The sequence below is a fragment of the Alexandromys fortis genome, unplaced genomic scaffold (genome assembly GCF_014885135.2).
Source record: "Alexandromys fortis isolate MF-2015 unplaced genomic scaffold, M_Fortis_MF-2015_v1.1 scaffold_14, whole genome shotgun sequence".
NCBI lineage: Eukaryota > Metazoa > Chordata > Mammalia > Rodentia > Cricetidae > Alexandromys > Alexandromys fortis.
The window spans coordinates 18,958,340-18,982,931 of record NW_026067910.1 but is presented as its reverse complement, the minus strand read 5'-3'; the positions used below and the strand labels follow the sequence as shown (position 1 = coordinate 18,982,931).

The window sequence follows — 24,592 nt, the reverse complement described above, 5'->3', positions numbered from 1 at the left end:
GAATGTTACCGCTTTCCCTGGCAAAGTTTCCAAGGGTTAGATCCCCAGGTTCCTTTAACCCCTGGGTGGACCCCGCTCTACCTTGCTGTGGTGCTAGATAGAACACAGCTGCCCTTGGCAACCCTGATGAGGAGGGACAGACATCTGTGTGATTGATTGCTCCCTGGGTAGAGCCTGTGTGTTCACTTGGCCCCTGCCCCTGCCCTGATTCTAGGCTACTTCCTCCCACATAAGCAGCCAGGTAGAGGGGTGTGGGCTCACCCCTGTACTTCTTCATCTGTTCTCCCTGCACACAGGGATGCCAGAGGGCTCCTCCAACAGCCTATGGCAGTGGTATCTCAAATCCTGCAATCTGTGAGGCTTCCCACCCAGGGCATCCCTTGTGACAGCTTACCACCGTGACTATTAAACATTGATCAGTCAAATTTAACATCCCATCTTGCCTTTGATATCCTCAACTGTTCTCTGTATAAGACAACAAGCCGCTTTCTGCAGCTCCCTATGAGGGAGACTTCAAAGCCTTTTTCACCAATCCCTCAGCTCTGCAGCTCTGGGATTCTGCCAGCGAGACTGTCAAGAGGAGAGTTTAGGCATCCTTTGCTGGATGTATATTTGGGACTCAGACCTGAATCAGTCCTGAGAGTAGATTCTGGGATGATCTGTGTATAAGTGCGAAGTCAAGGGCATCTTAATTTTTTTCTAGAAATCCGTGGGTCATGAAAAAGGATTTAAATTCAAGGCAGAAGATCTGGGTCTATATTTTGGCTGAACCGGATTTGCATTCCAGAACTGCCCTCTGGCCGGCTCTGGCTCCTCGGGAAAGTTCTGGATCCTTATCTGTTAAATGGATGTCATCATACTCACCTCTCAGCAAAGTCCCTGAGCAAGAGGTGTGGGTACCTGGCCATTACGTGACAAGACACCATTCTGTCCTCTCTTGGTACCACATGGGGCAGACACCTCCCTGGAGAGAAAGCTTTAGTGACCTAGTATGACAGGCAACTCTGAACTCCTGTAAGCTGGGCACTTGACAGTCACAGCTGGCAGCCTGATCATCTGTCATTACCGTCCTTTCCCTCACACAATTCGCCGGGGGCTTGTACTTTATTATACCTATGTTAATTACCATAGCTACCATTTATGAAACATGCCCCACGGATCAAGGCCAGAGCAAAGTGATTGACCAGTGTCACCTCACATCAGCCCTACGTGTACCTCGAAGGTAGGATTCCTCATGGGATCTATTTCTGCATGAGAGTCTTCCTGAGTAACACAGTCTACCTCATGTTAATGGCCACCTGGGGCTTGAAGCCAGATCAGTGGGGCTGGAAAGCAGCTCTAGCCTCTGTCTTCTAGTTGCAGTGACACGCTCCAAAAGGCACATGGTGCCCTATCTCAGTGTCTTGGGGTCTGCAGTGGAAGATGTCACGGTACAGAGAGATAGAATACAGAATAACTAAAAAAAATCTGTTCTATTTCATACACCAATTTTTAAGTAGCCACCCACAGTATAACACCAGTTACAAGGTCATGGCCCCAGGTTCTTTGTGGCCCCAGCCTTAAAACAACAACAACAACAACAACAAAAAAAACAGATCATGGACTCTCTGTCCTTCAGACCCCTGTGGCCTCTAGCCCTCTGATCTGCTGGGGTTGCTAGGAAATGGACCTGTTACCTCTTTTGTGTGGAAGTTTATCCTGGGAGATGCCACTTGTAACGAAATGAGGTCTGAGTTTGGAGGACACCAGAATCTCTATCCTATTCCTGGCACAGCCCGAGAGATCCCCCAGAAGCATGGGTCACTGGCTCCACTGCCACCCTCTGGCCTCGCACAGACTGCAGAGATCTCAGAGCAGCAGTTTTGCCTAGTGCTCCTTTTTCTAGGTCATATGGCTGCAGCCTCTCTCTTTAAAACTTCCCTGGGAGAATGTCTCTGCTGTCTCTAATTGTGCAGGGGGGGGGGTGGGATATGGAGACTGGGAGAGAAGGAAGAGGATGCCACACACCTATGGGAGAGCTGCCGGACCAAGCGAAGGCACAGTGCCTGGCTGCAGAAGGGAAGGAAGGGAGGACCAGGGAGATGAGTGACGGGGGTCTTCTCCCAGCCTGCCTTCCTCCTGCTCAGAGCCCCTTCCTATCCCTTTAGGACGATTCAGCATGGCAGAGCCTATGAGGAGTGGCCCCCCACCTTGGCCAGAAGCTTTCTCAATGCTGTGGGGAAATTGCTGGTGTCCCCCAAAGTATAGGACTGGGCTCTAGAGATGGTGTCACCTGTACCTGTTGAAGGGGACAGACACTTTCCTTTGAGAAGAGCCCTCATGCTATAATGTTCCAGACTTGCTGACTATATAACCCTTTCAAAATGGCCAGCTGAGGCAGTCACAGGAGTGACCCTCAATGACACCACTCTTCTTGGGGTATCTGAAATCCCCCACTTAAAAACAACCCCCCTAACATCCATTTGTCATCTTTGTAGGTTTTCTTTGCCTTCATTATGATAAGGGAGGGCTATGGAATGAGGTAGAAGGGGAACAGGCTTTGGGGGCCGAATGAGGACTTACATCATCTTCCCTGTATTTGGGGGGACAGTTTAATTATTATCTCCCAAACTCAACCCTTTGCTTGGGAAATAAGGTCAATAATGCATGATTCACAGAGTGTCTGGAAAGACCAAATGAAATGCCATTGGCAGACTGCCAAGTGCTGGTATACAGAGGGTGCTCAACAAGTATAAATGGATGAGATAACAACCTCTAGATGTGGGAAATACCAGGTGTCTTGAACCCCCTTTAGGAATAAGGTCTTGACTAGAGCTTGGGGCTGGGAGCTGGGGAGGAGTACTAGGTTTTTTTTTGACAGGCAGCAGGAGGGTGAGTTTATGAGTCAAGGAGCCTTCTACAGCCATTTGGGATCACTCAGCACCGGACCACTATCTGACTTGCATGCCCTAGGAGAGCAGCTCTATGGAGAACCTACACAAAGCATCAAGGGGTGTGGGCAACCTGGTCTTGACAGTTCTGGGAGACATCACCACTGAGGCCACCGGAGCATAGGTCATCAGAGACCCAACAGCAGGCTCAGCTCTGAAGCAGACCCTGATAGACATGGCAAACAAACCCATTATCCCCTATTATCACACTCATGCAAACTTCATCTCTCAAACCACACTGCTCTCTGGCCAGGTGGGATGGAGGAGCCCCGCAGGTATCTGTGGTGCTGCGCCGAAGCCCAGACCTGCACTGACCCTGAAGTGAGGAAAAAGACCAAAGTTGCCTCCAAAATGTGCCTGGCTCCGCACTGGTGGCCTAGTGCCATCTCTTTGAGTGCTGTCTGGGAATTAAACAGCATTCGTTTCATTCAGCCACAAAGCAGTGACAAAGGAAAGGCCTGGCCTGAGGTCACCTTGCCAGAAACTGTGAGATGGGGACTGAAACTTGAATGTGGGCCCAGGGCTGTGTAATTTTTATCTGGTATTGTCCACACGGAGGTCTTAAGCAAAGCCCACTAGAGTTATCTTCCCACCCAACCCCCTCCCCGACACCAATCTTATTAATCAATATTTCATTATCTCCACGCCTGAGGAAACTGATGTCAGCTTGCTTAAGGGACTGGTTCAAAGTCACACATACAATACCACGTAAAGCGCCTTTTGAGCCCAGGCTCGTTCCTCTTCAGAATCCCTAATGCTGGATCCTTCTATTAGGATTTCAGCTTCAAGTTCAGTCATCTGACATCAAACCCATTCTTGGTGACGCCAGAGAAAAGGCTCTTGGCTAGACACCTGGGGTTATAGAAGTGGCCGGCCGTACCATGGTCCCTGCCCTCAGAAATCTCATCCAATCTTCCAGTTATCAAGGGCCCCTTTGGCTGTGACTGATCTGACCCTCTCCTCTGAATTCACTTTAAACAGGCAGGATGGGTGGGTGAGTGGGCGGACAGGGTATTTCCATTGAGGGAGCATGATCAGTACTTCTGTTTCGGTCTCAGCCCTCAGAGGTTCTTCCGCTTGTTCCCTGCTCTGTCACCTCCACTGGCATCTCTTGACCTTGCATGGAACCGAATCAGAAAATAGGTCAGACGGCACAACAACCACAATTGATCGCAAACTCTGACGTACTTCACGTCTGCTCACATCGCACTGGCCAGAGCACGCTACTTTTGAAATGACTGCATTCAGATTGGGTTAAGATTGCCTACGTCCTACAGGCCTCAGAGAAGGAGAGAACTGGAATATTCATGAGTCCCCAGGATACTTGACTACAAAAAAAAATTACAGTAAAACTGTTGTAATTTGGACAGGAAACCTTTCCTCCAAGGCTCGAGTGCCAAGCGAGGTGAGTAGGGACTACATGACAAGGGCTCTGCCCTCATTAGTGGACAGGTCTGTTGATGTACTCAAAACTGAACAGTGTTTTAAAGGGGATGGAAGCAGGGAGATGAATCTTAACAATGTGTCAGGAGGGTCATGCCTTTGAAGGGCAAATCTAGTCCCTGCCTTCTTCTCTCAAACAGTCTACTGCTAGTCCTCTGCGAGCGGCTGTGCTATTACCTGCCCCCTGCCATAATGTTCTGTCTCACCGTAGGGGACCCAAAGGCCCTGGAACCAAGTGACCATGGACTAAAGCCAAATGAAACCGTGATCCCAAATAAAACCTCCCCCTCTCAAATTGATTACAGCAGGCATTTGCCAAACTGACAAAAAACTGACGTGCAAACCAAAGCAAGGGCATTGAATCCTTTCTGCTGCCTGTGCTCACAAGGGGCATTTAGGAGAGTCTTAGAGATCTATCATCAACTGGGCCTGTGGGGACAGCCTGGAGTTTTGGCTCCTTGGGAGGCAGAAGCCGGAGAATCACAAGTTCAATGCCAGCTTAAGTAACTTAACAAGGCCGTCTCCTAATTAAAAGCGGAATGAAGCAAAATGTGGCTGGGGATATGACTTATTGGTAGAGGGCTTGCCTATGGTGTGAAAAGATCTGGACTTAATCCTCAAAACACACACACACACACAGAGAAAGAGAGAGAGAGAGAGAGAGAGAGAGAGAGAGAGAGAGAGAGAGAGAGAGAGAGAGAGATCCCAAGCCATATTTCCATTTCCCAAAAGATCAAAGGATCACTTACTTAGTACAGACTAAGTGCTGCCAAGATCATAATGCAGAAGACTTTTTTAGGCCACCAATTAGCTCCCAAATCATGATACAGAGAGTTACTATTAGTTATGAATGCTTGATTTTATCATATGCTTGTTTCTTGCTAGCTCTTATAACTTAATTTAATCTGTTTATTTTCATCTACATTTTGCCTTGGGGCTTTTTACCTTTCCTTCTTCTGTAAGTTCTAGTCTGTGTCTGGCTGTCTGGCAGTTACCTGGCTGGCTAGCTCCATCTCCCTCTCATTCTTCCTCGTTCTCTTCTCTCTCTTGAGCCTAGATTCCTCCTCCTAGTTATTCTCTCTTCCTGCCAGCCGTGCCTATTCCTCCTCTGCCTACCTATTGGCTATTCAGCTTTTTATTAGACCACTCAGGTGCCGTAGGCAGCCAAGGTAAAACAGCAACACATCTTTACATAAAACAAATGCAACATAAACAACTGAGCACATCTTTACATAGTTAAAGTAATATTCCGCAACATCATAGTGTCAGGACAGAAGGGGAAAAGGACAAACAACCTTAGTTCTTCATCTCATCGCAGAACAGCCTACGTGTTTTGGGAACTACTGAATTAAATATTTATTCATTTCTTGAGTTTGCAGTATTTCTTTCCATGTTTCAAGGAGTTCATAGACTCTGTGGTACTGATGTGGAGAACGGACTGCTGGCTCACCATACAGATGTCGATCATCCTGGGATCTAGCAGCCTCCACCAGCACTGGTGGGTAGAGGGAACAAGGAACCACCTCTAGGGAACAACTTGGGGGAAGCAGGCTTCCGTTATACTGAGTCTAGAAGAGACAGGCTTTTGCCTTTATGAAAGCTATGAGTACTTGAGCTTGCATCCTCATCATTCACATAAAAAGCCAGGCAAACCTTTAATCCCCCAGTGTTAGGGCTGCAGAGACAGCAGGATTCCTTGGACTATTGACCAGCCATTCTAACCAGAGTCATGAGCTCCAGGTCAGTGAGAGATCCTGTCTCAATAAAGAGAGTAGTTGAGGAAGACACCCAACACTAACCTCCTGCTTCCACACACTCTCATGTGTGCGTACACACAAATGAACGTGTGATACTATGTACATGCAGTGTACATACATACACATACCGTGTACATGCCACACCAGCATTGTGATGGGGCACTGTAAATTGTCTCTGAGTGTAGGACAGTAGCTGGGGAGTATTTTGTGATATGCATGCCCAGGTATGCATGGACATTATAAGTTATAATTGTGTGGGTGTAGAAGGATGTGTTAGAAGCTATTGCTGATGGGTGCTGGCGGAAGAATCTCAGGGTTATTTTACACTTCACTTTCTCTCTGTTGGCCTTGTTTGAATGTTTTGTTACATACGAGTGTTAGATGTACTGCTAATATCTGTCAGTAACCATCTTCAGAGCCCTGTCAGCTAGCTTAGATAATGTCCACACAAATGTGGTACATGTTGCTGTGCCATTTGCATTTCACAGATGGGGAAACTGAGGCCTGGAGAGGCAATCAGCTGGGCCATCGTATGTGGGGAATTTTCTGCTGTGAATTTGGACTTCAGAGCCAAGTCTGTCTTCTCAGGCTACTGGAGAGCAGAAGGTAAGTTCCTCTGGTGGGTCTGTGCCCTTTCTTGTCTTCCTATCTTAGAGGGGTTGTCCCCATTTCTAGGCAGAGTCCTTGACCAGGCTTTACTTTTCTCTCTGACTCACACCTCCCTCTCTCAGCCTGGAAATGAGCCAGTCTCTCAGCAGCTTTGTGTGGCAGAAACGAGGCTCCACGTTCATGAAGCCACTTGGTCCCAAGTGCCTGACTCTTGCAAGTTTCCTTCACACCTCTAGAACATTGTGGAAGCGGGGAGGGAAAAAGAGAGGAGAGGTGGAGAATGCAGAGGAGTACTGTGGAAAGCTCTTCTAGGGATATAATATGACTGTAACATGGTCTGGCAGCTCTGGTTATCTGCATGAGACCGACCCAAGATGAAGCCATCAACATTGCGCCATAGACAAAGAGGGGCTCACGATGTTCCACCCCTGTCTGAGGAGCAAGGGGTAGTGAACCATTGGTAGAAGAGGAGGAGTCACTTTCTTCAGTGCTGTAGCCACTGTGGAGTTGCCCATGTTCCAGTCAACAGCATCCACCACAAACCAGGCTCATGAAAACAACCCTAATTAAATGCAGTGTGGCATAAAATATTACAAACAAAAAGTGCAAACCAACTAAAAGACGTGAAAACAGGAGGGATGGCTTGTTTGAAAAAAGAAGGAATTCAGTGGAAGTGGAAGGGGACAGCAAATAATTCTTGGTGAACAGGATTATATATATATATCATGAAGACACTCGAAGGAAATGCATCAGACTTGACCCACTGTGGAGGACCATTTTAAGGCAGCTGCTGATAAAAGGCATTATGGAGACAACTCTGACAGGCATGACTAGATGCAGTTGTTACTACAGTATGCACAGGTATCGTACAAAAGGGAACAGGTAGGCTTTTCTGGTCTGCTTACAAAAGGCAGTGTGTTAATATGCTTGATTTATACAGAAAACTCATCACAAGGAGAGCAAGAAAAGCATGCCAAAATGTGAGAAAAGGCGATGGACAGAAGAGAAAAACAAATGGTCAGTAAAAGTGAAAAATGATTTGTGTTGTAATTTTTAAAGCTCAGAGCTTATTAAAGTAGTCACAGGATCTCATTTTAGCACTTTTGACTTTTTTTTTAATGAGTTATTTTTCTTTTATTTCTTAAGGCAAGATTTCAAGTTGTCACCGTGTGTGTGTGTCAAAGGACAACTTTGTGGAATCTTATTCTACATACACATGGACCCAGCAATGAACTCCGCGGACAGACGCTTATGACAAGCACCCTCACCTGCTGAGCCATCCCGCTGGTCCAGCAGCACACAATTTTAATAAGAGAAAATGCCTTAAGGGCCAGGTGCGGTGGTGTTCCAATGCAATCCTATCATTTGGGAGGCAGAGGCAGGAGGATGACAACTTTGAGGCCAGCCTGGGTTACATAGGGAATCCTTGTTTCAAGAAACACACACACGCATGCACATACAGGGAGAGGGAGAGGATTAAGAGGGAGCAGAAAGGAGGAGGGAGACACAGAGAGACACACACTGAGAGAGACTGAGAGATAAATTAAATTGGTAAGCTACCTAGCTGGCCTAACTCTGTCAAGCAAGTTCATTGTGCTGACTAATCTTCTGTCAACTTGACACACAAACTGGAGTTATCTGAGAAGAGGGAGCCTGAATTGAGAAGATGCCTCCATAAGATCAGGATGTAAGGCATTCTTTTAGTTAGTGACTGATGAGGGCACCCAGCCCATTGTGGGTGGTGGTGCCATCCCTGGGTCAGTGGGCTTGGGTTTTATAAGAAAGCAGGCTGAGCAAGCCCTGAGGTGCAAGCCAGTAAGCAGCACCCCTCCATGGCCTCTGCATCAGCTCCTGCCTCCAGGTTTCTGCTCTGTTTGAGTTCCTGTCCTGACTTCCTTCCACGATGCACTGTGGTGTTGAAGTGTAAGTCAAATAAACGCTTTCCTCCTGAGCTTGCTTTTTGGTCATGGTGTTTTGCTGCAGCAATGGAAACCCTGACGAAAAGTACTCATTCCCCAGGGAGGTGTGTGCATTAGGCCTGACCCCATAGAGTACTTAATCTACAAGCGTATATCAAACCCCTCAAACATTATTAACTCATCATTAGTACTTCTATAAATTTGTCTTGAGCAAGTAATTAAGGAAACCACCCAGATACTCAAGAAATTGTATTAGAAATAACCAAAAAAATGTAAAATGCTTATAAAGCTATACTTATACCTTCAACTTCTCCCCAGTAAGAACGTGATAGTATGTGGTCATTAAAAGTATCCCTTAAAAATTATTTCATTTATTATTATCATGAATATGTTGTGTGTTGTGTGTTTTTGTGTAATCTGTTTTTGTATGGTGCATGTGTGTTGTGCATATGTGTTTTGTGTACCTATGTGTGTGTTTGAGTGTGTATACAGTGCATGTGTGTTTTGTGTACCTGTGTGTGTGTTTGAGTGTGTATACAGTGCATGTGTGTTTTGTGTACCTGTGTGTGTGTTTGAGTGTGTATACAATGCATGTGTGTTTTGTGTACCTGTGTGTGTGTTTGAGTGTGTATACAGTGCATGTGTAGAGGTCGGAGCAAAGCTTTGTGGAGTTATGCTTCTCTTCCCCGTGGACTCCAGAGATCACACTCAGTCACCTCCCCCCCCCTCCCCAGCTTGGCAGCAAGCACTTTTACTCGAGGAACTCATCTTAGCAGCACAGAAAAAGATTCCTGGTTTATAAAGCATTGTCCACTGGACGTACAGATAATAACCTCTGGTTTACTTACATAAACATCCCCACAGAGACAACAGAGTTTACCAAAAAGGCCAACACTTTTTAGCAGTAGCTGCCTCTGGGTGACTGTTTTCTTCAACTGTGCGTTATAAAATCACTGTGTCATAAAAACTCCTCAATAGGTAGCAGTTACCAGAAAAGCAATGAGAAAACCTATCTGCGACTTATCCCCTCAATTATAGGTATTTATGATAGAGAAGCGACCGCCACCTGGGAATGGATGAGGGCTCTAAGACATTCGTCACAACTCTCCAAGCAACGACAAAAACTGGAGACAACTCGAGAGTCCCAATCGAGAAGATACATTTAAGTTAATATGAGTCAAGATAATGGAACTCTGCCTTATGATAGACAAGTGAATTATTGTGTGGCTTTCCTTAAGACTGAAAATATATAATTGAGGATACAAAGGAAGGTAGGACCACACTCCAAAGCCACAGGTATAAGATGAGCCTGTTTCAAAGAGACAGAAATATTAGATGATTGCTCTTCGGGTGGTTTAGTTGAAGACAAGGGCTCGTGTTCGACATTCTTCTGTGGTTTAGTATTCTGCATGGCATATGTATCCCATACTTTGCTTTCTTCTTCAGAAAAATATGAAAACAACTTAAATTGAGAAGATAAATTTTAAAAAAAAATAGGGAAATTTCATATCCATTCCAAGCGGTGTGTATGTGTGACTGTGCATTCAAGTTTAACCTGGAAAGAACTATGGAGAAAAATACAAACATAAAAAAGGTTTGCATGAGAGCTATAAAAGCCACTATAAAAAGAAACACTGCCTTCCGGTTAGTATGTGATCAGAGGTTGTTTCAGGAGGTGATGCTGGGAGGAATATAAGGTGTCCAGTTATTCTGATAGTTACTTCGTCAGGGAACCCAAAAGTTCCCTTGGGGGTAACCCAGAGGTTCAATGCTAAGAAAGCAGTCACAGACGAACAGAACAGTGGACAGCAAGCAGGCTCACTGCAGCCTCACTGGCGGATGACGAAAGCCTTGGATCAGTGCCAGCCTGCACCAGGGAAGGCTTGGCTTGGCTGGCAATCACAACACAGCCCATAACATGACACCCGCAGTGCCCAAATCCACAGGGCCTTAGAGATAGTTAATTGGCCTGAGGCTTGCTGCAAGTTTAACAAGTCCTAAGCCTAACCTTGAACTAAAAGAGACTTTGAATAACCATCCTTGACCTCAGCATGAATATTTGAATGTTTTCTTGTCTTGATATTGCCTTTAATTCCAGGCTTCTTTAGAAGTTCCACTAGCAGTACTTCATAATACACCACCTTTACCTAATCCTATCTTACCAAAACACAAATAATTATGAATTCTCAAATAGCTGGTCCAAAATTTTCAGATAATATTCAAATAATGGATTCTTATTGTGTAACTTCAACACACCTTTTCCAGAGTGTTTATAGATGTTTTTACTAATCACACACTTTTTTAGTTGTTAAATAACCAAAAAAAGAATATCAAATTGCACATTATCATTTAAAAACTCCAAAAGTATGTATCTCCAAATTATTTGAAATGCTGAAAAGACTTAAGGAGATATATTATAAATTCAACAAAATTTACATGTAAGAAATTATGAGAAATTTAAAAATATTTTTTGATAGCATTGGCAACTACTCAGTATGTAAACCAGGGTGGCCTTGCACTCACAGAGATCCACCTATATTTGTCTTGGGTTTCATTTGTCCAGTGAGCCCAAAGTAAATTCTGGTAATTTTCCATCACAGAGAAAATAAAACACAAGTTGGCAGAGGCAATGGCACAGGTTGTCCATAGCATTTATGGGAACGAGGCAGGAGGATGGATGTGGCTTGGGCTACATAGGAAGTCCCTGTAGTAAGAAAAGAAAAGAATAATAACAATAACACAAACACACAGCAACTGTTCCAAAACAACCCCCCCCACACACACACATTCTCTTTCTCTCTTTCTCCCCAGTTAAGGTCCAAACTCAGTTTTTCTGATCCCAGGTTATTTCTCCTCTAATGTGTGTAACTAAGCCACATTTTTTTTTAAAAAAAATAATGCCTAACAGAATCTTCATGAATGTTGCTGTAAATTGGATCATAACCCTCTCTTCTAGGCCAATGTGGGAAAAGATTGGTCCCCAGAGTGGTGCTATCAGGAGGTGGTATAACTTTTAGCAGTTGAGGACTCATGAGAGACAGTATTTCCTGTCACCACAAGTGTCCCTGAAGAGGTGAGTGGAACCCCAGAACCCCCTCTTCCTTTTCCCATTGCCTCCTGCTGGCCACAAAGTGACCAGTCTTGCTTAGTTCCTGCTTCCTGACAAGTTGCCTTGCCAGAGGCTCACAACCCTAGAGCTAGCATCTCCCAGAGTTCCAAAGTGTGAAATCAAAGAACCTTTTCCTCTACCTAACTTGGTTATATGAACTATCTGTTACAGTAAAGGAAAGCTGACTAGCACAAAGACAAATGTCACTTCTGAACTTCTGATAAACAGGCACATACGGAAACAATGGCACACAGCTGGACTTCTCAGGACCTTCGCAATCAAGAACAAGGTGACTCCACAGGGAGGTGGCGGCATTCTGAGCGCCTCCAGTGTATTTGGCTGCACATCTCTTCTGTTTCGTTTGATTTGCATTTTGGTTCTGGTTCTCTCGTGGAAAATCTTCAAGGACATCTTGGGAATGTGTTTTACATAAAATAATTTGGAAATGCTAGCTCCATAGAAAACTTCATTCTTAAAACTGAAGCAAGAGCAATGTACAAAAAACCATTTTTAGGGTGATAGGAACACTGACCTTCACAGATCTGAGTGCTCCCCACAAACATGTAGAAGGTAGTGATGCTGGCAGGGCCGCTTCTGCCCCTCAGAGATTCCACTGTGACCCCAGGTGATCCACAGAACACACGTGACAGATCCCGTTGAAAAATCCATGCAGGCAGAAGACTTAAGTCCACAGGTGACATTCTCCAACCCCGAGAATTCTCCCTCCAGGACACTCAGAAGATGAAGAGGCAGAAAAAAACAAAACTAGCTGACGACCCCTGTAGCGAAGTCAGGAAAAGGCTTACTGGTGCCAACTTCTCTAGTAACCTTTGCCAGTCCACTCTTTTTCTCCATGTGTCAGAAGCTTCATAAATGAATGAATGAATTGATGAGGGTAGGGGAGCAATTTGTTGCATCTTCTTTGCCAATTCTAATCAGTGGTTAAGAGCCTCTTGGAGCTCCAGGCTGCATTCCTGCTGTGATGGATTACTAATGTCTGCCATGGGCATAGGTAGGAAGAGTGGCAATATTGATGCCTTTTTTTTCTAAGAGTTGAGAGATATCTAAATGGTCCTGAGCTGCTTGGGCAAGGACACATGGGAGTCAGCCCCCAAACTTAGCTTTTGTTTCATGCTCTGATAATCTTTATTTAGATCTTACTCTCTTTCAACTACTGAGCTTCTAAAACTCTTGGCTTTGGTCTCTGTAATAGCCAAGCAATGGTTTTCTGTAGCATTTTTTTACTCCCTTTCTTTCAGTCTCTTGCCAGGGATGAAACTGTTTTTACTAAAAGGGGAAAAAGGGAAAAAATACATATGAAAAAAATCACACATCCTTACCATGTGCAAAAATCGTGTTTGGCACTGAGAATATTTTTTTCTGAGGCCAAATGGAATTTTTTTTCTTTTGCAAAATGAGTAGAAAGAGAAAGCTATACTTTCCCAAAAGCTGGTGTTGAATTATTGGCCTTTGTCAGTCACTATCACCGAGGGCCTCTGGTCGTGAAAACTTGTGATACGGGGGGAATGAGAGTCCTGGGGTTTCTGACGTTAGCTGCTTCTCTTTATAGGCTAAGTAACACATAGTACAGCAGTTGGCAGAGCCACCGTCATGAGTGTTAGAGGGAGCTGGATGTAGAAGACAGCTAGACTGGATATTTGTGACAGCTTCATCAGACACTGGTTGTGTGACTTTGGGCAGAACCCTTCAAAGTTTCTGAGCCTTAGTCTGATCATAACAAAAACCACAGAGTTTCTGCAACCTGGCATGCAGCCAGTTGCCACGGGCAGGGATGAGTAGAGAATAAAACAGAATGCTGTCAGATTAGTACAGATGGACATTTGGGAAGATGGGGATCCCCTATTTATTCTGGGGTCACACCTGTGATGCCATAACATAATGATTGACTCTGGATAACTTAGAAACAATAATCATATTGGTGATTAAGTTTCAACACATGGATTTAGGGGTCAGAGTCAAACCTCTGGAGAGCCAGCTTGCTGTGTGACACAGCAAGGCACGGACTCCTTCCCGTCATAGAGTGATCAGAAAGAGAGGCAAAGTGGGGAGTAGCCTTTTAGGGAATTAGGTACCCCAAAGTGCAGTAGCGAAGCTTGGAAACGCCACTGTGGCAGAAACGGAGATAGCTAGCAGAGAGAGTTCTGAAGCTGTTTTAGGAGAATGCATCTGGGTTGGAGCCCAGTGGTGCAATTAAATTCTGGAGGTGGCTTCTTCAGACAACCAATTTGTCTCTCATGACAGAGTTAGTTGTACCTGGGGCCATGGTGAAAAGTGACCTGTCTTTGACCTCAAGCCTATCATGAATGCTGCAGCCGGGCTTTCCTGCTTGATATCAGTGGCTGAACGTGGGTGCTGCTGGAGGCACCCCTGAGGAAAGTGGAGGAGTACTCAAGAAAGCTCCATTGCTGGGTAAGCAGGTCTGCCAAGTCATGGGGCTCCTAGCTACAGGGCTCTCACCATGATGAAGACAGAGAGGTAGGGCCATCGGGAAGGTAGGAACTTGACCTGAGTTACCCCAAAGTGAATGAGGGGCTTGGGACTCCACTGGAAGCCATTTCATAGCTGTTTTAGAAAGATGCTACTTCCCTTTTTAAGAGAACGAGAGCAGGTTCTTGTCAAATGCATTCGTGCAAGCTCCAAAAACCAGCCAGCTTAACAAGCATCAGCTCCTGCAACGTGGGCACTAAAGGCCAGTGCTGGCTGGGCTGTGAAGGGTGATGGAGGTCTATGAAGACCAGCCCTCCCCCCCATTGTTCGGGAGGGCCAGTGGCAGAAGAGGATTCATCACTAGGTTCAGGAGAAACCTCAGGGCCATAGGCTCTGGCAGGAGTCTGTTTCACAGTTGAAACCCTTGAGGCACAAGGAATCCCACGGTTCAAAGGATATTTTCTGCCCATTCCAGATGCCTCCTTTGTAAGAGCAGCAGAGGAAGAGAGAACCCAACATTATCTATTTATCCAGGAGTCTCGAGGTCATCCCTTTATCTATTCAAGTATAACTTGAAGATGCCTGATCTTGGGGTGGGCTGACCTCACCCCAAGATGTGTTCTGCTCACCTTCACACCTGGTTACCCACAATACACGGATCGTCTGTCTTCCTGTGCACAGATTGTAAACCACAGGCCTTCAGAAGGAAGTCAGGATACTTTGCCATCCTCTCATGTAGGCAGGTAAGAGCCTTATGTGCGTACTTAGCCTCAATTGTTCCCACCCTGTGCTACCCCAATTGTGTCTTCCTTCACTGCCTGTGCCCTTGTCCCTTGGGAGTCCTGGTGGGTTCCTTGAGGCTCACATCAGAAGCTAAGAGGAGTTCATACTGCCCAAGCCTCTAAGCATTCCAGCCATCTTTAAGCATCCTGGCCTGACTGGGCCAGTGGTGGTGGTGCACGCCTTTAATTCCAGCACTAGAAAGGCAGAGTCAGGTGGATCTGGGTTTGACATCCAAACTACAAGAGCTAGTTCCAGGACAGGCTCCAAAGCTACAGAGAAACCCTGTCTCGAAAAACCAAACAACAACAAAACAAAACCAGAATAGAAGAAGCACCCTGGCTCGTGTTCACCTGGCTTCCTGGTCCAAGGCTGCTATCTTCCTATCCTTGGTCCTTAAGAAAGCAGCGCTTTGTGCCTGGGAGTAGTGATGAGTTATCCATGACTGCACATTCATCGACCTCACAGCAGGCTGTAGCTCAGAAAGTGGAGACTGGAGAAGCAACCAGCTACATGGACGTGAAGAGGTATTAATGGTTAAGGGGCTTGGTTCCCTCATCCATGAAGAAGCCGAGGACCTACACTCATCGGCACCATTCTGGGAAGACAAGACATCTTGCACAGGGGCTGGGACTGCTTCCCATTCACTTGGGCTCACTGGCAGCTGGCGTCATTGCTGTTTGTCATCATTCCTGTAGTGGCTCCAGAGGCGGTACTGGTGTAAAGGGGCCTCTAGCATTCCACTGTGGTGTTCAGCCTCAGGGTCAGCTTGGGAGGCGATGATTCTATCTACAGGGCTGGGGCTTTGCCCACAGGCCTCATACCTTCCCATAACCTGAGGTGGCTCCCACCACCACCATTGGGGAATGTTGGGCAATGCAGTGGCACCTGGGAGTACAAGGGCTACTTTGGGACAATCCCTGGAGGGCAGAGCTTGGGTAATAGAGCTCTGGTACTCTGATGGTACTTGGCAAAGTGAGGGTAGTGTTATGTCACCTTCTTCAGATTCTGCCTGAGCTCTTACAGGTGACAGACTGGTGCTGAATGATGGGCACTAGGTTTTGAATGCTTTGTACTGGGCGTTGGGGACTTAGAGTAGACACATCGTGCCCGCAGCAGGGACAGTCCATAGTGAAAGGGCATAGAGACCAGAGAGGACAGAGGATCTGCCTGTTTCTCAAGTCACCCCGGCCCAGGTACCAGCCAAGTGTCTAATACTCTGGTAGTCAGGTAACCAAGGTTGGAAGGTCACAAGTTAATCAGTGACTCAGAACACTATCAAATGCCCCAGTTTTTATGCCCACTGGCTGCCCCACAGGGATAATAAAAACCACACAACTAAACTGACTCCAATTAGTTGAGTGACCTTGGGTACTCTCCTGTCCCCAAGACTTACCTGGCTTTCCCTTACTGTGAGTTTTAAATTCAAAGGGACAAGTGTAAGGTAGGGATGGTGTCACAGGGCTCTCTTCCTTGGTGGACGTGTAGTTGGTATATGTGGCCCAGGTCTAGGCTTCCTCATGGCCTCTGACCTCCCCCAACCTGCTGTCTTTGAGCCTAATTGTACTGGAACGTGCCCTGGCTTTCCTGCCCTGAGCATTGGCACAGTCACACAGCTATGACCCTGGAAACCTGACTGATCATGTCTCCCGCCGGAACCTAAATTCCTCCTAGGGCAGGGGGCCTTTGGGTCTCCCTCTGGTTGTCTGGCTCTGATCAATATCAAGCTACTTTTGTAGTACCTTGAGTAGCCACAGGGCACAGAGTCACACAGGCCAGGAAGAAGTACCTCCATTCCACCTGATTGTTTGTTCCTCAGGGGAGGGGAGTGCAGAACAGGGCTCCAATTGCTAGCCAAGAATCAGGCTTCAGGGGACAGACAGAACGGAGTGTCCTAAAAAGACCCTAACCCAAAAGACATTTGTGTGGTGGGTCTGTGTTTCTGTGGTAACCTGAATCCAGAAAAGGTGAACCCACCATAGCAAGGATAGGCTCCATGCTGCGCCCCTCGTGTTATGCTTTATCCAGATGGAAGAGCATAACAGACGATGGGTGGAGAGTGAAGGTATAGGCCTGGCTCTGCCCTGGTCCTCCCTGGGTGAAGACCAGGTGGAGGCACGCCCCGCGCCACGGCCTCTGCCCTTCTTAGCGGATTCGATGAGCGTCTGCTCTCTGTTCTTTCTTCTGGCCTGACAGTCTGCTTAGTCTTCTCCTAGGCTTGGGGAGTCGAGAGCCCAGTAGATATCTGCTTCCCCCTTCCCCAGCAGCCCTCCGGAGCCTGTGAACCAACTCGAGAAAATTACTTCCATTCCCTTCTTCTGGGTCTCCCATCCTCCCGGCCCCGGAGTGAGTGGCAGAGTGGGGGATGTTAGCTTTGATAGAGTGAGAGAAACAAGCCTTGGGGGGCACTGTTCGTGCAGCTGCCCTTCTCTTACTTCCTGTTGGGGCTGGGATGAGAGGCAGCCACTGAGGGCTGGCTAGAAAGACCCAGTGGCACTCTGCAGGGTCTGGCATAGTGTCCGTCACTGCTCGGCTTCTTTAAGAGAAACCAGAGGCCAAGATTTATTGGCTGCTATGGCCCTGCTGCATGTGTGGCTTTGGTGTTTACAGGCCTGGAGAGAGGGTTGTGCAGAGGTGGCGCAGTGGAGTATGGGTAGGGAATGCTGTCATTCACAGCGGCGATGATAGCAGGACTTGATATGTACCCAGGGGACCAGGAGGCTTGTGCTTATGAAAGTGCAGCCCCAGGATGGATGTCCTTTTACGCTGGTTATAGTGGAGAGGGTAATGAGAGAGGACTTGTCTCTTCCATGTGCCTTGGCCCTGGGACTAGGGCTGGTGGGAAAGTAGGCGAAAGTGGCTGTTGATTGACCCCTTTGCGGGTATGGCACCAGTGAGCGGAACATGATTTGTACCCAGAGCCTAGTACACTAAGATGCCAAACCAGGTTGCAGTCTGAGCCTTGTTGATAGAAAAGGGGTGTGCAGGGGTACTCAGGAATACTGGGGTGCACAGTGGCATGGTCAAAGTCCCTCAGTTCTAGTCTCAGGGGGCTATGGGAATTCAGTCTGTGGGCAATGTTGGACTCAGTACACACATGCAATAGTGGTTTGTATGTTCTCCACCTCACCCACTGCTAACTATTACTCATGCACACTAGCATGGCTTTGCCAGCTATGGGTTGCGGCAGGGGCTGGACATCAGCAAGATCTCCTTTTACATCTTCTTGCTTTTTTTTGCATGGGGACACTGTTCCATGACATCACCCAAGGTTGGAGGATACGATTTACATACAACAAAATATTTCTTTTGATCATGAACTTTTACTTATGAGAATATTCACATGTTTGCAAAAATAGAATAGTAAGGGCCTCTTGTCCCTATCACCTCATTTCAGTAAGCATTCATGTTCACCCTCAGTGTGTGTGTGTGTGTGTGTATTAGGTGTGTTTATTATGTATTGTGTTATGTGTGTGCATATGCAAGAGGTGGCTGGGGTTTGGTGTTGTGGGTCTTCTTCAATTGCTTTTCACCTTATGTTTGAGACAGTCTTTTGCAGAACCTGAAATTGATCTCACCAATTTAACAAGACAGGCTGGCAGCAAGTCCCTCGGTCTCTGCCTCTCCCTCTACCCACTCCACCAGTGCTGATTGCATGGTGTGGTTTTCATATGGGTGTCAGATCCCAGCTCAAGTCTTCATGTCGGTGCGGCAATCACTTCATTCACTGAGCCATCTCCTCTCTCACCGCTTTCATCCATCCCTCTGTCTTTCTTCCCCCCTCCTCTTCTTCATCCCCTTTTCTTCATCCTCCTCCTCCCTTCCTCTTTTTTACGCTCTTCTGTCATTTTCTGTTCCCCTTGCTTCTGACTAGAGTATCTAAAGCAAACTTCAGACATTGTATTGTCCACCTATAAATATTGATGTACAACTACTAGTAAACAAGTTAAATAGAATTAAAAATGGTTGTCATACTTTAAAAGTAAGCAATATAGTTTTTAACACCGTCTAACATCCAGTTTTTGTATGGTCTCTTTTAATCTTCCAGATAACTCTTAGAAATCATGAATATTGCTCCTACCTTTTGATGACCATCAGAGGAAAGAAGGTTTCAGTAATCCATATGCGGTCCCTACTCTGGCTCAAATGGCAGGCATGTGACCCCTTTTGCAAACCTTCTTCATTTTTTTTTAAATCTTTGACAAATATTTATTCTGAAGTCCCTTGATTTTAGAGACCTTAGAGGAACCAGTTTTTATTGCCATGAGGTTTACAGCCAGACTACACTCTTGTTCTACAAAGCTTGGTCCAAGGCTCAGTGGCTTCTGCATAGTCTAAGAGCTGAAAGCTTGTTAGAAAGGTCCTTCCCGGCATTGCTGAATTGCAATGTGTATTTTAACAATATCCATGGGATTCACTTGTATGCCCTTGGAAGGTCAAGAATGGCTGACTAGGGCCCTGTTGGCAGCCTTGACCACACACTCAAATGCCCTGGGGCATTTTGAAAAAGTCCTGTGCCTGGCCCACCCAGAACAATGAAACCAGATCCTAGCCTGGTGTTTATAAGCTCTATAGGCCAGGGGGATTGGGACTCAGTGTGATTGTTTTAAGGATAAAGGATCTAAATGCAACGAAATCTCTAGCAGCTACCGGGAACACAGTAGGTGCTAAATTAATGCTACCCATTTTTTTTCGTTTTTTTTTCTTTGTCTTTTTTGCTGTCTGGCTAGGACCTCCCACCGAGTTGTGAGCGTGGGTGGCAGATTGCCTTTCCCTGGGCCAAAGGCATTCTTTGGCCACAGGAGCCTTTGCCTGGAATGTTGTTCTTTGCCGGGAAACCCTGGAATCATCAACTTGGAGCCTTTCTGTGGGAAGTCAGGCTGCAGAAAACCATGAGTGGGTCACCTTCCCCTTCTCACTTATGACCCATGCTTGCTGAGTTGGGGAGTTACAAGTAGAAACGAATAAATAAAGGAAGGCTTGGGCATATGTGCAAAGAGCGTTTGCCGTCACAGCTGAATCTCTGACCAGACCTTATCTCATCCAGCTCTCTCACGCCAGGTGATGCAGCAGGGACAGGCGCCACCAGTCAAAGCTTTTAGGATAGAACTGCATCTTGGGTCACCAGGCAGGTGGGACAGGGCTCTGACCCTGAACTATGGAGTCAGAACAATCTGGCCCCAGTTTCCGTCCACTGCTGTGGCCTGATGCCTCCGAGCTTCTGTAGGCAACCAGTATGCACTGTGCCCCAGGTCGGGAGGGAGGCAGGCATCAGTCAGAGCCCTCCTATGAAAGTCCATGAGGCAGGTGTCTTGGGAAGCTAGTAGCCCATGTGGTTTCTCGTTGTGGCCTTCAGCTCCATGAAAGACATCATCTGTGATGCATTTCTCTGGGAAGGTGAGGAAGACGAGAGACTTTGCAGGTTCACACAGGTTGGTGCAGCCTCAGCAGATGTAACCCATGGGGTCTATCACACACACCCACGGGTATGACTGTCCCCAGACCTAGGCTATGATCAGGGTGGGGAATAAATGAGGTCAGAGGGCAAAGCAAAGGCAGGGGTACGGACAGTCGAACTTTGCTCTTACTTTCGGGGCTCACTGGGATTCTAGGCAAGTTGTTTCACTCCCTCGCATCTCTGATTTTCTCAGCTCTCCTGGTCATACACCGACCTCACAGTGTGACTCCGAGAAGTCCAGATTATGAGGAACTGTCCAGGGCTGGGGCGGAGGTTTGATCAGTAAACTGCCTGCCACAGAAGCATGAGATCGTGAGTCCAATCCCCAGCTCCCACATAAAAAGCTAGGTATGGTGTGTGCATTGTGATCTCAGCCCTGGAGAGGCAGAGATAAAAGGATTCTTGGGGCTGACCGGCCAGCAGTCTAACCTAATCAGCAAGTCTGAGGCCCCACAGAGAGATACTGTCCCAAAAGGTAAGACTGATGGCTTCTGAAGAATAGTGGCAGAGGCTTATTTCCACACTTGCACACACATGTACTTGTACACTGACACACACACACACACACACACACACGAGTACATACTCACACAAGCTCAGATATTGCATCTGCTATATAAAGGATGGTGAGCTGCAGGTGCATTGCAGGAGAGCTCCCCTGCCTCCCCATGGAGTCCTCAGCAGACATAGCATTTCCTTTTACTCAGTGTGGACATCTCTCTAAACCTTTCTTACTTCCAGATGCTCTAGGTAGCTGTTCCTGTGTAGCAGAGGGCAGGCTGATCCCTGTCCTCTCTACCTCTCTACCATCTGCTGAGAAGATGTTACTAAGAGATAGGTCTAGGGAATGAGTGAAGTCCTGAGTGAATGAAGTCCTGAGTTAACGCACAGTGTTTGACACGAGCCAGTCATGGGAAATTGGCAAAGCCTTCCGGATAGCATCAGGCTCAGAACTGGCAAAGTCTTTCTCTGGTCTGAGTCTGAGTGTTGGCAGTGTGTGCAAAAATTAGCAATTGCAGCTTCCTCCTCCTGGATGTTTACAGCCTGAGACTGCTCACCTCCAGACGCTTCCTGCTGAGACTGGCTAACCCCTCTCCTCATGCTACACATAATAAACACGCTGAGGTTCTGTATAGTGGCAGTAGCTGGTGCCACTCTGTCAGAAATGCATGCAACTTACCTGGTCATAGCTTTTCTGTATGTTTGTTTGTTCTTTCTTTATTCCTTCCTTGCCCCTGGTCAGGTTAAGTCCAAGCTGGACTGGAAGTGGCAGATGGGCATTTCAAGGAAGGGCTGGAGTTTGGGCACAGTGAACCAGTAAATCAGAGGGGCATGCAGAGGGAGACTGGATGGCTCATGGGAGCCTTGGTACTGAAGGAACCTTGGGCAGTGTTGGAAGCACTTAAGATCTCCTGGTTCAAGGCATGGTTTGCAGAAAGATCAAAGGGCAAAAACTATCCTGACCAGGTCAGGCTGGACTGCAAGAATGTTCCTAAACTTTTCATTCTCTGTTCATAGAGGTTTGAGGTGTTGCCACTATCAGCTAAGCTTTACATGTAAGGAGACAGAGGCTGGGAAGATGATGGTTAAGAGTGTATAGAGTCGGTGTTGGCTCCAGACTACCGCATGCTATAGCTGCCCTTTTCTATCAGTCCCAGGGCCCCTCTGAGCATGGCCGAGACAGCACAGGGTGATCCGACCCACCCTAGCATTCAGAGCAGACAGCTTGAGGAGAACCTGGGCAACAGGATTCAGGGAATCGGAAGGGGTGGCCCACCTGTTTTTTCCAGGTCAGGGCAGAAAACGTGGACAAGTGATACTTCAAAGTTCCTCAACTTGCTAGCATGTTTGGTGTGGTCACTAGAGTTCTCATGATTAGCTTTGAATACTCTGTTAAAACTTGAAAGTGTTGAAGACTAGTACCTTTGACTTCTCATAGAAATCGTATGTATTGTTGCGAGGCAGGGGCGCACGCCTTTAATCCCAGCACTCGAGAGACAGAGGCAGGTAGACTTCTGTGAGTTTGAGACCAGCTTGGTCTACAAAGCGAGTTCCAGGACACCCAGAACAACACAAAGAAACCCTGTCTTGGGAAAAAAAATAACAACCAAACAAAAAAGAAATCGCATGTGCTGTGGGTGCTGGTCTCGTAGAGTCATGGGTGACAGTGAGTAGGAGCACGGGCTGCCGGCTGGCTCCTGGTGTTTCAGTCCCTAGAGCATTTGAATGTCTGGATCTCACAACGGAGGACAGAGTAGAGGGTGGGTGTCACTCCCTGCTACTCCCTTTCTTGGTATGACCTTGGTTAACTTCTGAACCTTTATGAGCCTTAGTTTCCCCCACCCATAACGTGACTGAGTACAAGATCTGTAAAGCCTTCAGAGGTATCCTCCCAGGGCCTGCTGAACAACCACACCCCCAGCTTCTGCCTCATGCTCCCTGAGGAGGAGGAGGCAGCTCCTGCATGGGCTCTTGAGTCTCTGGCAACTCAACAATGGAAGGAGACTGATTTATAGAGTCAGCCCTGAGCCCGGAGTCTGACTTTCAAGCTTGGTCTCATTGTGCCAGACAAAGATGGCGAGCAAGAACTACTGGCAAGGCCATTGCCAGGGCCAGAAAGGCTTCCTTCAGGTCTGAGTGGAAAATTCAGCCAGTTCATGTGAACTCCTAGGTGCTCACAGACATACACGTATACACACACACACACACACACACACACACACACACACGGGGAAGACGGAAGTGGGAGAGGAGCTACGTCTGGTAGGGAGAAGGAAGGATAGAGACCATGGTCAGAGTGGACTTTGGACACCATACTTCTCCATGTCTGGGCTGGAGCAGCCCCAAGCTTGGAAGTGTTATCTCCAGGCTCCATCACAGGCAGTGGGAGCCACAGTTAAATTTAAGTGTGCATCCACACTCCCCACAAGCACCAACATTTTCCATCCCTTTTATGGATTTCTGAGGAATGATAAAAAGCAGCTGTTTTGGCTTGGGAGCCTGTGAAAGAAGGAAAGGTGGTCCAGCCTTCTCCAGGGAAATCAGCGCCTGCTTATTTGTTTTCCCTCCCAGACTTCTCCGCTGGCACCAGGGTGTGTGTGTCCAGCCCTCCCTCACTGCCCTCACTTCAGTGTTTGTTGGGGAGATTTCTGTAGACACCCGAGCCTCCTGGCTACAGTACCTCGGCCGGGCTCTGTGCTTCCCTTCCCTCTTCTGAGGAGAACAGGTCTTGAAGCCCCTGTGCCCAGTAGGACCACTGCATGATTAAATGGTACGCTGTGGGTCATGGGTGGGCACAATGCCTGGCACAGCAATGCTACCGACTAGCCTTCTTCCATGCTTTTTGGGATATTTGTGGGTTAAAGTTTTTCTCTGAAGCAAATGACCTAGCTACTGTTCCAAACCTGATGTTTCGATTCTTTTTATTCTGGATAACCCTGGCCTTTGTAGACCCTAGGTGCTCAGGTTTATAGGCCAATTGGTCCTCATAGCAATGACTGAGTTATAGAGTTGTTCCATGGGTGGTACCCAGAAAACAGGAGGGTCTCATTCACGACTCCCCACTCTTCATGCTTGTGGGTTAGTGTAAGGGTTTGCAGGTGGGCCATGGAACTCTGGTCCAGGAATACCCCAGCAATACCACCTTCTGCAGCAGTTGTGCTTTGGAAGGGCTGCAGCCATGGCTGGCAGAGTGCCTTCTTGGCCCAGTACCTACCTGTCTCTTACTTTGTGAGGTAGGTTCATTTCACCATGGGCTGGTATGTGCCTGTGTGATCCTAGCAATGAGGAGGGGGCCAGGGGGAAATCATTAGATCCAGACAAGCCTGGGCTACATAATAAGACCTTGTCAAAAAAAAAATCTAAGAGTAAAGAATGCAGCTTAGTAACAGGGCACTTGACTGGTGTACACAAGTGCCTGGGTTTGGTCGTGCCCACCCACATCCACGCCTACACTCGGAGGCATCAAGGATTCAAGTAGCAGAAAAGCAACCTTGAATTCACACCACATGTTTTTATCCCCCAGAAGCCCCACTTCTCAACCTCAGTTCCCACGAAGCTCACACAGGCAGGGGGACGTGCTACTGCTGCAGAGACCTTGCAGCATGCAGCATGGCGAGCAGGCAAGGCTCATCATCACA

The 24,592-nt window shown here is 47.2% G+C and overlaps 1 long non-coding RNA gene across 1 annotated transcript; it reads left to right on the top strand.

Annotated features, from left to right (window-relative positions):
* Window positions 1-5,727: 5,727 nt before the first annotated feature.
* Window positions 5,728-8,633, top strand: LOC126499102 (uncharacterized). Its single transcript, XR_007590984.1, has 5 exons — window positions 5,728-5,871; window positions 6,619-6,736; window positions 6,862-7,600; window positions 7,680-7,756; window positions 7,886-8,633. It is a non-coding gene; the product is annotated as an uncharacterized lncRNA (long non-coding RNA).
* The last annotated feature ends 15,959 nt before the right edge of the window (window positions 8,634-24,592 follow it).